This window comes from Pongo pygmaeus, chromosome 11 (genome assembly GCF_028885625.2).
Source record: "Pongo pygmaeus isolate AG05252 chromosome 11, NHGRI_mPonPyg2-v2.0_pri, whole genome shotgun sequence".
In the NCBI taxonomy this organism is placed as follows: domain Eukaryota; kingdom Metazoa; phylum Chordata; class Mammalia; order Primates; family Hominidae; genus Pongo; species Pongo pygmaeus.
This window is the reverse complement of record NC_072384.2, coordinates 94,295,751-94,312,296: the sequence shown is the minus strand read 5'-3', so window position 1 is coordinate 94,312,296 and position 16,546 is coordinate 94,295,751. Positions and strand designations below refer to the sequence as shown.

The 16,546-nt window shown below is 32.6% G+C and overlaps 1 long non-coding RNA gene across 1 annotated transcript in view; it reads right to left on the bottom strand.

The window, feature by feature from the left end:
- LOC129031712 (uncharacterized) overlaps nt 1-6,887 on the bottom strand; it is an 86,967-nt gene extending 80,080 nt beyond the window's left edge. Inside the window, exon 1 of the long non-coding RNA XR_008501100.1 lies at nt 6,837-6,887. This is a non-coding gene — a long non-coding RNA (uncharacterized LOC129031712). The remainder of the gene's footprint in view (nt 1-6,836) is intronic.
- Nucleotides 6,888-16,546: the final 9,659 nt, after the last annotated feature.

Below are 16,546 nucleotides of genomic sequence, written 5' to 3'. Positions count from 1 at the left end.
GAATATGTTAATTTCTTCTACTATAGTAAATATTTCACCATGTATATGTATATTAGAATATGTTGTACACCTTAAAATATGCAATAAACACAAATTTCAAAAAATTCAGCAACTATGTTATTAGTAGGAGTCAGTAAATTGATAAGGGTTCAATAGAGCAGATTTATAAAAAATTTCCAAATAGAGATGAGTGGTGAGAACCTAGACATAAGTTGGTAGATGTATTAGGGTTCTCTAGAAGGACAGAACTAATGGGATATACATGTATGTGTACACGTGTATGTATACACATGTGTACAATATATACATATTGTGTATGTGTGTATATATACACACACAATATATATATACACCATATGTATATATTTATTTATGTTTATTAAGTATTAACTCACACAATCACAAGGTCCCACAATAGGCCATCTGTGGGCTGAGGAGCAAGGAGAGCCAGTAGTCTGAGTTCCAAAACTGAAGAACTTGGAGTCTGGTGTTCAAGGGCAGGAGGCATCCAGCATGGGAGAAAGGTGTAGGTTGGGAGGCTAGGCTAGTCTCTCTTTTCACATTTTTCTCTCTGCTTATATATCCTAGCCTCTCTGGAAGCTGATTAGATTTTGCTCACCCAGATTAAGGGTGGGTCTGCCTTTCCCAGCCCACTGACTCAAATGTTGATGTCCTTTGGCAACACCTCACAGACACACCCAGGATCATTACTTAGTGTCTTTCAATCCAATCAAGTTGACACTCAGTATTAACCACCACATTAGGAAACCCTAACAGCTAATTGGTCATATGAAACTCATTAAATTAATAGATTAAGGAAAAACAACATATTTTCATATAAGAATAAATATTGGTATTATATCAATAGATTAACTTAAATAAGTTATTAAACTTTATAATATTTTAAAATTTATATTGACCAAACAAATCAAAATAAACAATGTAGTGATAAAATATATAAAGTATATACAAATGATTTTTTAGGGTCCAGAAAATAATGTCACTCAAAATTTCAAAATTACAAAGGTACAGAATTTATCTAAATGATTATAGAAGACTGTGGAATAGAAAATCAAAACATCACGTAGGATAAACATTTAGATGACACAGTCATCCACTCATGTATTGTGAAACTGTACACACTTTGAAAAATAGTAAGCATTTAACATTGTGGGTTCAGAAATAGAACTGTGATCACAGTGCTAGCTATAGTTTATTGTTCCCAAGTGCTAGAAAATGAGCTAAATATTTTGATTCACAATCTGATTTAATTTTTATGAACACCCTTTGAATCAATGACTTTCACAAACCCTATTTTGTGGGTGAAGATATTCAGTCACTTAGAGTCCAAACAAGTCAAACAAAATCAGTAAATACTAAGTTATTGAGCCAGTATTAAATTCAAGTCTGTGAAATTCTGGAGTAAAGTTGTTTAACTACATTATGCTACCTCCTAATGAAGAACATCCCCCCACCAAAAAATGAAAAAGAAAAAACAACACAACAGACACACACATACACACACACACACACACACATACACACACGCACTTTAATAGAAAAACTATGACATGAAAATATCGTAACTCAAAGGGGTATAAGTATTAAATTTTATAAAATAATGTTAAATCACGCCAGAAAATGGCTTGGTATTCAACCAATCCTTCTGAATTTTCACCCTTAGAATGTAATGAGTTTATGGTTAATATCCTTGAAACAGCCCAAGTAATTTAAAAACAAATAGGATTTGTTATCTAGATCTATCTATATATCTGTTAAGTAATTTTTTTAAATCCACGTGAGAAAACAGTCTTTTTTCATCAAATTAATATTATTATCAATCCAGGATTCCAAGGTGAACTTTTGGTATAATAAATATAAATCTAAAAGTGCCTTAATTTATCACAAATTCAGTTGCATTTTTGTAAGCTATGAATATTATGTGACTCAACAAGTTACTTTCTTAATTTATTTGAAACTATAAAAAAGTTATCCATCTTAACAGTATGGGTAAAGTCTTTCTATTGTAAGCATTTGTCAGATTTAATATTTGCTATAGTTTCTCAAATATAGAGTTATATAGGAGAAAAAAGGACACTTACATATAGTCAATCAATTTTTGCTAACATGATCAAAATAAGGTCAATAAACATGACTTTTGTGGGAAGTTGTTTTGGATTTGACACTTTGATGCAAAATTATTTTGGCTAACATTTCTTAGAGAATTCAGATACTGGATGACCATAATTTTAAACCACTGATTATACACTATATGTTTTGCTACATGATTGATTCTCAGAGTTGTTACTTGCCACTAAGTTAGATCAAAGAATCTAGAAGATTTAAATTTTTTCTCATTGGTTTTTAATTCCAAACTAATTATTTGTTGTTTCTTGCCAAAAAGTTTACCTAAAACATTTCTGCTTATAGGAAACATATGATAAAATATTATATTTACTTTTTGCTTCCCTTATGCTTATTTGTGTTGTACAGAGCATTGCTATATTTTCGTGTAAGGGCCTCGGGATGGAAATTGGTCAATGAAACATGAGGTTGAAGACAATGGATTAAATAGCGGAAGTCTATTGCATTTTTTTAAAAAACAGGACCTAAATGATATGGTTTATTTTGGTATCATGTTCACTTGTCTGCTGGCATTATTTAACATTGGTCATGCAAAGAATAACTCAAGAACACTTAATAGAAATTAATAAATTTTACTTTTGTGGAATGAAAAAAAGTATCTAAAAAGGAAAATGAAGAACACTGAAAAAGAACCTATAAGTCCTGAAAATGTATCTTAAGTGATACATTGCATTTACAAAGTTATTTATAATACTTAATCACAATGAGTGGGTGATATTATATGCTAAGGGAAAAATATTAATAATGTATAGTCTTAATTGTCAAAAAATACATTGTGTGATTTTACCTTTGAATGTGTAGTTTCTAACCTGGCACTCACTTTACTTCACATTCACTTTACTTTTTGCACAAATTGGAGGGTTGAGTTTGGCCTAGCAGCAACACAACCAGTTTAAATTTCAACAGTCCCTAGACTAACTGGGTTTCTTCTGAGAGATAAAAGTGTATTGAAGAGTTCAACAAGATAGTGTGAACTCAATTTTTTTTTTTAACAATATGCTGACTAACCTTAAAGAGAACATTAAAATAAATAGCAAAACTGAAGGTATTCAAACTTGTGTTAAAAGACATCTTAAGCTAGTGAGAAAAAAAAAAAAAAACTTTCTACCATTTTGAAAGGATAAAAGTTTTTATGTATTATTGTTTTACCAATTAGCCTATATATTTTAACATATTTATCGGACTATAATAATAAGTATAATAGCTAATATTATTTGAGTATCCAATATCTTATAGACTTTGCAGTTTGTATTGTATTCAATATACCATTTACTGGTTACAACAATCTATATATCAGATATTTTTGTCAAACTCTCCATTTTACAAATGACAAAGTTAAGACTTAGAGAGCCTAGTGTAAAACAATAAATGGTAGAAAAGATAAGTCATTTACACATGCACATACACACAGGTAGATGGATAGACGTACGTGTATGTGTATTATATCTATACATAGAATTAGGTATATATACACACATACATATACATGTATCATTTGGCTTTTCAATATGTTAATATTGTATTGAAATTCATTATAAGTTTATCAAGATAATATTATCCTTTATTTTAAAGCTAAAGAAAATGAGAGTCAAAATATTAAATAACTTGTTGAATGGCACAGTATTAAGTTAGTAGGGTTAGAATCCAAGCTTATTCTCCTTCCAAATTGTCCCACTGCCTCTTTATCTAGGTTACATTTTTCTCTGTACTTCTTTAGTTCCTTCTCTCCTTGGTTTTCTCTAGGAATTGGCTATACAGAGATGGGTGTTACAGCATGTTTTAATCCTGCCATAACCATATATCTGGCTAGTTTGTATTAGAAAGGATTTCTAAATACAATTTAGCTAAAATTTCTGTGGCTTAGGAAACAAAAGACAAATGCTAACTTCCACTACATGTCCTATATGTCTAAACAATGGTATGTATGTTTGGGAGACAAAGACTTACAGAAATATCAAATTCTGTAGCTGCATCATTAGGACATCAGGTATCCTTGGTTGCTATGCCAGGAGTGAAACTGTAGGGATTCATCAGTGACATTTTCCACATTCCAGAAGGGATAGATATCATGTGCCTCATATTTCATTGGTCAGACTGGTTTTCTGAACCAATCTCATATAGAAGTGGGCTAAAGAGTATTGTCTTCCTTGTGCAGAAAGGGAATGAGAACTGGATATTGGTGAATACTAGTTATCTCTACCAGATCATCCTCAAAAAATGTCTTGGTCCTGACATGGGAATTAACAGCAGACAACCTCAGCCAGGTCAGAAAAGGAAGACTTTGCATAGAAGATACAAGATGCATAAGATTTTTGATTGATGAGATGAGAGGTAAAATAAAAAGTAATATAAACTGTACACAACATAAGATTGCCTCCCCAAAGGCAGAAAACAATCTCTCCTCCCTATGCTACAGCTTGAATGAAAAATAATGATACAATTTACCACTTCTATGGATAAACAAAGAGACCTAGAAGATTGAAAGGCTCTTAAAAATAACCATTTGGTTGTATAACATTTTATAATGGCTCATGGCTTTTATAATTGTTTCTCACTGTGCCTGAGAAAATCAGAGGAGTACATGCAAAGAAATACAAAAGCAGCAGCCAGAGTCAGCAGTGACAGGCTCCCCACTGAGTGCCATAAGCTCCATTATCTTCTGTCATAGCGACTCCTCAATCAAAGGGAAATAGTGCACTGGAAGCAGGAGACAAGGAAAAATAAAACATAGGCAAATTGGCTAAATTATAGAACAAACTACTACTGAAGACACAGTTAAAGAATAATAGAAAAGAGCAGGTATTTTCTTACAATTTATTTTTTAAATTCTAGCAAAAATTACATCAATTTACTCTTTTACATGAGATAGTATGTGTTCTCTGAATAATCAAAGAGATGGTTTTTTTTTTTTGCATTTGTAACAGGTATTTCAGAGTGTTCCTGCCAGTATTATAAACAGAAGTTTATAATATCAATCTGTTCTATTCTTGAGCTTTGCATTCACTGCACAATGCATGCAAAGTCACAGTTCTTTAATAAATATTTCATATAAGGTTTGTTGATTAACTTTAGAGTATATATTGATACATGATATAATAGATGTGTTTCAACAAGAAAGACATAAGAGCATGTGCTTTGCTAATCCTTTCACAGTGCCTTTTATCTGAAAATTAGCTTATTTTGTCTACTGTGTATATGCTTATCTTATAACTATGGTTGTAAACACTAGTTTTGTATTTGCCAAATATGTCAATGAACAATAAAGTATAAATTAACACATTCTTATTTCTGTTCCTACACAGCACAGAAATATATCTTATTTTTTAATGTACTTTTAAAATAAACCTTGTCTGCCTTTTGAATCATGAAGATAATTGAGAATTTTCATTTCTCCATCTGATTTCTAAATTTTGCTAGTATTTTTTGAGTTGCATAATCTGCACACTAAGTCCAGGTGCTCTGCATTAACTACTGTAATCTGAATGACCCAATTCTCTACAATAAAATAAATGAGAAGACTGAGTATATATATTAATTATATATAATTCATATCTACAGCCCTCTACATATTCATAAAAATGGTGCCCTTATGATTTATTTCCTTTCTTAGTGTCTATAATTGTCCCAAGTACTAGTACAAATTAATTATTTTAATTTCTGTTTTGTCATTGCAGCATTTTATTCCTATTGTGCAAATATAAAAAGGAAAGAATCTTCTGTGCCCTGAGTCCAAATGAAAATCTCAAGCAACAAAAAAGTGAAGTGATTGGAAAAATAAAATCATTTTGAACTGATCTCAACAGCATTTCAGTTTCATTAGTGTTCTATTAACTTAATACTGTAACCAGATTTTAAGTTCTGACAAAGTTCTGTATGGCAGGTCTCAGTATTAGGTTAATGTATGAATTGTACTGCACTTCACATAAAAATGATGTAAATGTGAATGTACAAGAATAGCCTGACAATTTGAAAAGTCTTTGTAATATTTTCAGAAAATACCCTAGATAGGCTATTATTGAATTATTTGATTTTTGCAAATTATTTTGAATTATGGAAACAAATCGTAGTTTTCTCAAGCCTTAACACCATTGAGGATATTTACGTATGTCTGTTTAACAAATAGAAAATGGTTTGTAATTCACCCCAATGATTGATATGAATTAGATTTTATGAGGTTTTCAGGCATTATAAAGAATTAAATAATTAAATATGCTTGAAAATTTTCTTTATTCAAGTTTTAAGTAGGTTTTACGTAGTGTAAACATGGTCATAAAGAATGATAGTATTATTGGTAATACGCTTAATCCTCATTATCCCTCACTATATCCCTCATTATAAAGTATGTACTCTGATTATTCCTATTTTCTAGATGGTGAAATGGAGAAACTGAGAGGTTAAGTAACTTGCTTAAGGTTATTCAGCCCAGTAGTTCAGAGACATGGTTTAATCTTCAGTCTGGCTCCAGAGTCTGTACCTCTAATCGATATTATGAAGTGTCAGTTTTTTATTTACACCCTTTTAATTCTGGTATATTTTGATTTGGTTTCTTGCATCTATGGGACTTTTGGATAATGATAACTTATGTTTCTATATTTACAAAAAATAAACAAACATAAAACATTACAAGTCATCGATTTCTATCTTGACTGGGATATATAATCTGTTACAAAGCAGAATATTAATTGGCTTACCTGCCCTCAAAGGAAGATTTCTTCTGTCTCTGAAATTTTTATGTTGCATCTTAGACTGTTTTTCTCTTGATAACATTAGGATGAGAAAGATGAAAATAGACTATAGCCAGAAGGTGTTACTGCTGTCTCTGAGACTATCTTTTTGCAACTTGAGTTTTTCTTTCAGTTTGTTAATTTGTAATTCAATCTCTCCCATTTCATCTTGGCCCTTCCTAATCTTCACAGTTCATTTACTTACTCATGTCATTAGCTAACCACTGCAGTCATGTTAGTTTTTATAAACTTAGATAACTGTGGGCACATTCAGGATGGCATGGCCGTAGACAGTTTTTACAAATTTAAAAGGTACAGAGTACTTCTTATGAAAGCTAAACAACTCTATTTCTTCTGAATTTATTAAAAAGTATAATAGCATGAAAAAGAGAGTTATACATAAATGTCTTAACATAACTATATCTATATTTTCATCCAGTTACTATGCTAATAGCAGCTTCATCAAATTCAAAGATTTTTTTCATTGTTTTACTGGAGGAGAAAGACTTTCAACACTTACTGCATATGCCTGTGCATACCCACACACAAACACACAATGTATACTTATTGTTTAAGAGATTCAAAATAGATATAGTTAAAATCAACAGTATTGCTTAGAGAAAATATCTGACATGTAGTAATCTATAATTAAATAATGTCATTTTGAATATCATTATTTTTATTATTACTGTTTTATTGATCTCAATGATACTGTTGACACGGTAAAGCCTATCTGAATGATTTAAACAATTATTGAAGGTAATACTAGAGGGAAACAACTAGGTGATTTGGATAATTCACCTTTTCATCGCTAACGTTATAAACCTCATTTCATAAAATAACTACCAATGTGAGCCACTATGAAGTATAGCATTCTTCTCTCTTGATTTACAAACCTCCACACCTTATTTGAAACTGCAATTCTAGACCTCCCAAATGAAATATGATTGGCCTACTGCAACACATTTCATGAAGAGGAACTCAAGTTACAAATTTGTCCAGGCATTTTTTTTTTTTTTTTTTTTTTTTTTTTTACTAGGGAGAAACTAGTTGTATTAGATTTTCTATCCTGCTTTCCTCCCCTCTATTTCTTTCTCTGATACAAATGTAAACTTGGGAAAAGTTGTTATAACTTAATTAGCAGACTCCTCTGTATCTTTCAGTATATGTAAAGACTGTAAATTTTCTTCTTTGGTAAAGTTTATTCAGTTTTGATTAGAACCACAATTAAGAAGTAAGCTAATGGTGGAAATGCAAATGTTGATTAACTTGTTTTGAAAACATTTCATTATAGTTGGACATGATAAATTTTAATGCATGATTAAAAATCATAAGCCTCAACCAAGAACATATTTTTAAATAAGTGAAGACATATGTACAAAAAAAGAAAAAAAAAAACTTTTGAGACCAAACTGTTCTTTAATGAACTGCTACTCTTCAAGTGCACAAAGCTATATTTTTGATTTTCTAAATTCTACATATTCTTTATTTTTTACACATTAGAATTTCTCTTTCTCTTTTCTGGGAAATGTACTTTTCATCTCTATTTTTAAAGCCACACCTTGTTCAATTTCACATATGACTGAACACTGAAATCTCTTTTTAATTAGCTGCTTAGCTGCATCTTTACCCTCCATTCCATACTTGGCTCAATTTACCAATTTACCAGACTATTCTTCCTGACATACTCATGTGAGGGTCTGTTAACTGGTCTGATAAAGACACGCTTCTTCTCTTCTCAAATTCTCAACAAATTAAAAAATAAGACAAAAACATAAAGCAAATTGGATGACAAAATATCAATATACCAATGAAGACAATGTTGAGGAATCTAATTAAATATGACTGATACCCAAACCCAAGAATTTGGCAAACTTATCAACCTAAAGCAGAGAAAGTTCTAAACTGGCCCAGACCCCAGGGAAGTGGCTTCATCCAGGAGGACCAGAGGGAGGTTAAAGGCAGGCTTATTAATGTGGGACGGTAAACTTAAATATTATTTTTCAGTTTACAAATCAGTTAAACTCTGGGACTCTTGGGACAAAAAGAGTGAGGGACAAGAAGAGGCCTTCCACATAGAAGACAACATCAGGAGTGGGGAAGAAATATTTCTACTAACAGCTCCTTTCATGATGCCACTGCCATCTAATAATTTATATCGCTTTTATATTTCATATCAAGCCCTATATTCACTGCATTTCAAGAAACTTTGTAAACTTTAACCTCTATCTCTTTGTAACCCTATTCCCCAATTCCCTGTACTCTCTGATTAGTTTTGACCATCACCAGTCCACATTATCTCTCACATATTTACAAAGTCCCTTCCTTACGCTTCCCTATGAATAATAATTCATATTCTATCTGCTTTCCTTTATTTTCCAAATACCTATTTTAATCCGTTCAACTTCTCAGTGATTTTTTCTTTTGATAATTGTTTTTATTACTAAACTTTGAGTAGTTAAATTTTGTCTTCCTCACTAAACAGTGAGGCCCTTAAGGTCACTGGTCATAAAACATAAGCACCTAACACATAGTTGACATACACTACTCATTAAGTGCTATTGAAGAATAAAATATAAAACATTTTTTTTACATACTCAAAGTGCTGAACATTTTGGTGATTTTATTACTGTGTTTTTATAAAATTTTAAGTTGTAATACTGTTATGTATGACAGACTAAGAAATACAATAAATTTTGTATGCAGAAATTAATCTTAGATTTCCATGACATTTCTCATCATCAGATCAAACATAAATTATATTTAAGGCCAAAACAGAAGAATGGATTTTTTTTTTCTCATGGACAGCACAGTTAAGCGCAAGTGGGGGGCAGGGCATCATAAAAGAACATGGTTTGGCAGATTCAGAACTGGTGCTCTGGCTTTTGCCATGAAGCTTTCATGAAGAGACCCATTCTGTGATGGACATGTTGAGGGAAAGTTTATCTTCTCCCCTTTCACTAATCATTTCCTGATGAAAGAGAACACTAGAATGATAAAAGAACATTCCAGGGATTTGGAAATTACTGATGAATTGAGAAAACCTACATCCACTTAACACTGGGAGTTTTCTGAGTACAAGCACCACAAACATGCTTGTTGCTGTTGAGTCCTGGAGGAAGAAAAATGGAGAAATGGCCAGGAAGAATAGTTAGATGAAGCTAGTAAATGTTTAATAGCCTGTTCTAGGGGTGAAGGGGAGGGAAATCTTACATGTAGCATTTGATAAAATTATCTTAGTGTAAATATGCCCACCATGGCTAATTTCAAGCTACGAATATGAAGTCAATCAACAGGGAAATGTGAAGAATTTCACATAACTGGCCCCAATAAGCCCATGTAAGTGGCTCCTGCACCAATCTGGCTTGGTGACTGGTGACAATTTTCTCTTCAGGTTTCCTCTGGAGACAACTTTCATGTGGATTCAATTTTTAAGCTTTTGGTTGTGCAAAGAGAAGTACTATGTGTTTAAATTTCCCAAAAACCTACATGTCTGTATGCTAATCCATTCTTCCTATACTTTCTAATATCTTAGAGATACAAACACATAAACCCCATAAAAATAGAAACAGAACTAATATACATGGGAGACAAAAATGTTTGAATAAAGAAGTAAGATGAAAGGTGTTCTGACAGTGTCTGAGCTAATTGTACCAGAATTTAATAGACTATTGACCTAAAATATATATTATTTTAGTCAGAATGAACTAGGATATCTGAAAGCTGTTTTCTGCTGCAAAATCAAAATAGGCCACATAAAACAAATTCAGAGGTATTAGTTAAATAGTGTTATTGTGCATTATCTGAGCTGTGACTATGCAGGTTTTACCTATTATGTGCAAGTTGTAGAACTAAATTTTCATTCCAAATTATTTCAATCTGTGACAATTCTAATTTTTCTTATGCTTATCTCTCTTTTTCTCTTCCAAGTTGGAATCAGTCGCCATATCTAGTAAAATCATTCTGCAATTCTCTCTCATTAATCCATCCATTTTTCATGTCAATGTCCACCATTAGTTTATCCATGTGTAATTTTCGCAAATGTTTTCTTTGTAATTTTTTATACGTCCATCCTTACCTCATGCTAGCTCTGCTATGGTCTATTAATTCTACTAAGATCTGTTTCTTTTGTGTGTGTGCAAATATTGCCCTTTCCTTATTAACACTTGACTGCAACTTTCCTTGCAATCTCATTGCCTGTGCCTTCTGCCAGGTGTTCTACACCAAGCTGAAATGAATTGTTCAGTGTTCCCCCAATTACAACACACATTTTTACATCTTTGATGTTGTTGTTTGTAGGTTTTTGTTTTTTTTAGATACATGGTTTTTCTATTTTGCCCAGGTTGGAGTGCAGTGGCCATGCACAGGCAAGAAGATAATGCAATAAAGTCCTGAATTCCTGGTCTCAAATAATCTTATTGCCTCAGCCTTCTTAGTAGCTGGAACTACACCCTACATAGCTTTACTTTTACTGGGCTGGTCTCTCTTCCTGAAATATTCTCCCTTCAACGTGTCCCCTTTGGATCACATCTCCAATGTTATTTCATTATGAAGGGACTTGACTCAATCAGTTGAACTTATGTTTCATTCTGTACCCTTTGTGGCGATGCTAATAGGACTTACCTCTATTTATCATAGATGCTTTATCATATGTATCTGCCTGGTGGATGATGAGCCCAGCAAGGGAGAGATGTATTTATCTTTATATTGCTAATGTCTATTATATGAGAGGAAATAGTGGCCATGTGACAAATATTAAGGAGACTTGTGTGAGGGGGCTGTGTAGATGCTGAGAACATGTCACTGTTGTTTTCCTTAATGTTTTTCATCATGTCCATGATGTTTTTCATAATGCCTCTAAGGTAATATAGGGTGGTGCTGATTTTTTGAGAAGTTTAAGGCATTACATTAGGAAATTCTAGGTAAGGGAAATGAAAAGAAGTACATAGAGCTCAAAATTTAAGATAGTAATTTCCTGGAAATGGTAGCTGTGAGTGAGAATGTGTGAAAGGCAATGGTTTATGTGTTATCCTCCCCACATGTATTGTGATAATACAGTCAATATTGTAAAAAACATATTTTTAAGTGGCTTGTTAAATATCTGACATATATAGAGGCCTTTCTGAGATTTTAAAAGTTGTGTTTCTATAAAAATAAATTTCAATTCATGTATCATACACAAAACCTATCCATAGCAGCCAAATCCTAGAACTGGTGTACATCATTTTTGTTATGTATCAATTAATATATAGTTAATATCAACCAAACAACATAATTTCATATGTATGTATCATGTGCCAGGCAGTGCTTTCAATGTTTTACATCGATTATGTTATTTTACAAAATGTTATCTTTGTTTTATGAATGAGAAAATGAAAGTACAAACTGTTGAGGTGGCTTGTCTATGATTGCATATAGTAGCTGTGAAACATATTAAAAACCTATGTATTGGTTACTTCATAGAACACATAATCACTCGAATGTGCTGACACTTTTGAGAGTAATGACTAAGAATTCTTGCCTTTGAATTCAGAAAGTAGATATCTCAATATTATGTGCATGGCAAGATACGATTTTACTAGCCATTTCCAGAAGATCTCAATAGTTACTTGTGTACTCTGAGAGAAATATATTCGCACAATGGCTGTATCTGCAGAGGATTCCTTATGTGAATTTCCAGTCCAAATTCACTAAGTCATGAGAAGAATTGAGGGGATTTGCTACTATGGGAATTGTTCTAGTTGGCCGACACACCAAAATCTATACCCAATCCATATCCACTTCACAAAGGATTAACATCCTGAATGATTCAGCTGGATTTTTTTTTTTTTTTTTTTTTTTTTTTTTTGAGACGGAGTCTCGCTCTGTCACCCAGGCTGGAGTGCAGTGGCACAATCTTGGCTCACTGCAAGCTCCACCTCCCCGGTTCATGCCATTCTCCTGCCTCAGCCTCCCAAGTAGCTGGGACTACAGCCACCCACCATGATGCCCGGCTAATTTTTTGTATTTTTAGTAGAGATGGGGTTTCACCGTGTTAACCAGGATGGTCTCAATCTCCTGATTTCGTGATACGCCTGTCTCGGCCTTCCAAAGTGCTGGGATTACAGGTGTGAGCCACTGCGCCCGGTCTCAGCTGGATTTTAAATACATTGATGGCACTATAGTGTGAACAGTGAAAGGAGGAAGCATGCCACATCCCAGATAACATCAGTGATGTCACTAGGGATTTTGTGTTCTCTGCCTCCTATCCAATGCTGGGAAGATTGATCAGAAATTTGCAAGTGCTGCAAAATTTTCATAAATGAGGAGCACTTAGAAAACCTCCTAAAAAAGAAGTGCCCTGACACTTATGTCTTTATTTGATTATTGTTAATGTCCCATTGGCTTAAGTTTCATTAGATTTGGTTCCCCTTTATATTTAATATTTGAGGCACAGTGCCTGGAACAGAATAGGCATATAGCAAGTTTTGATAGAAATAATTAATTAGGAAAACTGACTAAAGAAGTAGAAGCTACCTGGAACTCATGTTTGTTTGTTTGAGGTTCATACAAAATCTCTCTGAAGAAATACAGTATAATGTCTCAAACTAGAAAGCTGCAGCCCTACGGTAAAGATTAGGAAAGACTTATTTTGGGGGAAAGAGTTATTTTGGGGGGAGTGACTTGTGCCAGATTTTCTAAAGTATGCACTGAAAAGTGAGTTTTCCTTTTCTGAAAGATGAATAAAGTATTCAGAAGGAATTATTTGTCTTGGAGGGAAGTTTGTCTTGGAGGGAAATATACGTAAGTACCTTGACAATAGCCATGGCAATTACATCAGTGAGCAGGAGAATCATTGCACATTGTGATGTATTTTAAACTATTTCAGCAATGTTTTCTGTCCCTCATCCTTGGCACTGGTTGGAGGAAGAGAACATTTTAGGAATGAGAGAAGAATGAATTAGAATTCATGTAATCTAACTGATGGGGTGTATTAGTGAAGGTTCTCTAGAGGGACAGAACTAATAGGATATACATATATATGAAAGGGAATTTATTAAGGAGAATTGACTCACACGATCACAAAGTGAAGTCCCATGATAGGTTGTCTGAAAGTTAAGGAGCAAGGAAGCCAGTACTCCCAAAACCTCAAAAGTAGGGAAGCCAACAGTGCAGCCTTCAGTGGTGGACAAGGGCCTGAGAGCCCCTGGCAAACCACTAGTTTAAGTCCAAGAGTCCAAAAGCTGAAGAACTTGGAGCCCAATGTTCGAGGGCAGGAAGCATCCAGCACAGGAGAAAAATGAAGGCGAGAAGATGCCTAAAGTCTGGTCCTTTCACCTTCTTCTGCTTGCTTTATTCTAGCCATGCAGGCAGCTGATTAGATGGTGACCACCCACATTGACCTCTCCCATTCCACTGACTCTTTTGGCAACACTCTCACAGACACATCCAGAAACAATACTTTGAATCCTTTAATCCGATCAAGTTGACACTTAATATTAACCATTACATGGGGCATGTTACAAATTCCCATGTGCGATCCCTTTCTTCCTCAACAATAGTGTCCTGGGAAATGTATAGAATAAACATTTAAACAAACAAGTTTAAACAGTATAATAGTTTTATATTAAAAGTTTTATATTTATCAGAGTTTCTTTCATAGTTTAGGAGAAAAAGAAAAAGAGAAAGGCATTCCAAGTAGGGATTTTATTCATCAAAGAATTATGATAAAAAATTATATATTATTTTTATTAATTTGAAGATCTCTTTTTTACTGTTCACTGTTATTTATGAAGTTGAAAGGATGCATCATGAATTAAAACAGACATCATATTGAAGTTTTAGATTTAATTTTTATTTTAAGACTTACATCGAAACTCTAAATGAACATGATACATACTATTAGCTCTGAATTTTAAGTTTTGGGAAGCTGATCATATTTTTTCCTAATCAGCAGACATTGAAAAACACATTGCATTCAAGTTTCTTGATTAAATACATTATTCAGGTAGTTAAGTCTTCACAAACATGTCATATGCATACTAAATATTTGGTACAAGGCTTCCAGATTAGAGTCAAGAATTCCCTTTTGCGTGACAGAATTTTAGCAAAGCTGACATGTTGTGAAATTATATATTTGTAATTAATTATCATTAAGTATTTGTTCAAAGTTATATTTATTATTATTGCAAAAGATAACCTATAGCATTTGCTTTTCATCTACCTCTTCATTACTTGATCAGATTTTACTTCTAAAAGAAAACTACATATAAAAAGTGTTATTTCTTTTTAACGAAGCCATTTAATTGCTGGAACTAAAACATGGTTCTAAGTGCTTTTAAATATGTACCTTTAGAAAAATTTTAAATTTCATAATTCATATCTACATGATCCTTATAAATTAAAATATATAATGTACATCTTCAATTTAGTTTTAAAAATGTGTGTGTGGTATGTGTATGTATTTGTGTGTGGTATGTGTATGTATTTGTGTGTATCTGTATGTGTTTCATTTTCTGTTATATCTTTAGGGAAGAAAAGAAATGGACAGTGCTTGGTATGTATATACACATATACACATACACATTCACATACACACACACTCATACACACACATAAAAGAGAGGCTCAAATGTCTGTTGAATAAACAAAACATCAGTATTATCATAGCAATTTTTAAGTAGAACCTTTGGAGATGATCTGCCAGATTTCAAAACGTAGCTGCACTACTAGAAATGTCATCTTGAGCAAGTTAGCTAACTGCTCTGAGCCTTGACTTATCCATCAGAAAATAAAGTTAACAAACATAGGGTTGTAATGAGGTCTAAATGAGATCATCTACATAGTAGGTATGCAATAAATACAAACTATAATTGTTTTTAAAATGCACTTACTAAAATTAATGAGAATGTGACAGTGATTTGTGATGTTATATTGATCATAATAATGTTTTAATTTATTCAGTCAGTTAAGTTTTTTAATTGTCCTAGTCCTATAGCATTTGAAAGACTGAAAAAGAGATAAATTTACAAATGTCTTATGACATACAAATGCTGCTTAATAATTTTTAAATTGTGGAAGGTTTTCAGGTATTTCTAAAGCATAAACACATTTTTTAAATTTTAATTAGCGGAGAATATTTGTGTTCATCAAAAACTTCTTGTTTATTATCTTTGAGCTTTTTTATAACTTGTTCAATTGTGAGCAAGTGAGTAATTCTCCTTTGAAAGTATTCTCTTCTGTGAGCTATGGTAACCAAATGTATAAGAAGACCTGAATATTAGAGTGAAGCTTTCTCTTTTTAACTGAATAAATTTTCTTTCTTTTTCTGCTACAGTTAAAAATGTTTCTCAAGTTTGTCAAGAAAAAAACATAAGAACTTCTTTTAAATGTAATAATTCAAGGTGCATTAAGGAATTCTGTGGTATCTAAGACAGTCTTTACAAATGCTGCCCATTGCTGTCCAATATTAGAGCCACCAGTCACATGTAGCTACTGAGCACCTAAAATGTTAGTATGATGAAGAAACTAAATTTTTAATTTTATTCTACATAAATCGTTAAATTGAAATTTAAATCTCCACATATGGTTTGTGGCATTGGATAGTATAGGTGAAATGAAAAGTCATAAATGGTAAGTTCCACATGTCAAGCTGGAAATGTGTTTTCAAATAAAGTACTACTATAAGTAAAAATAAA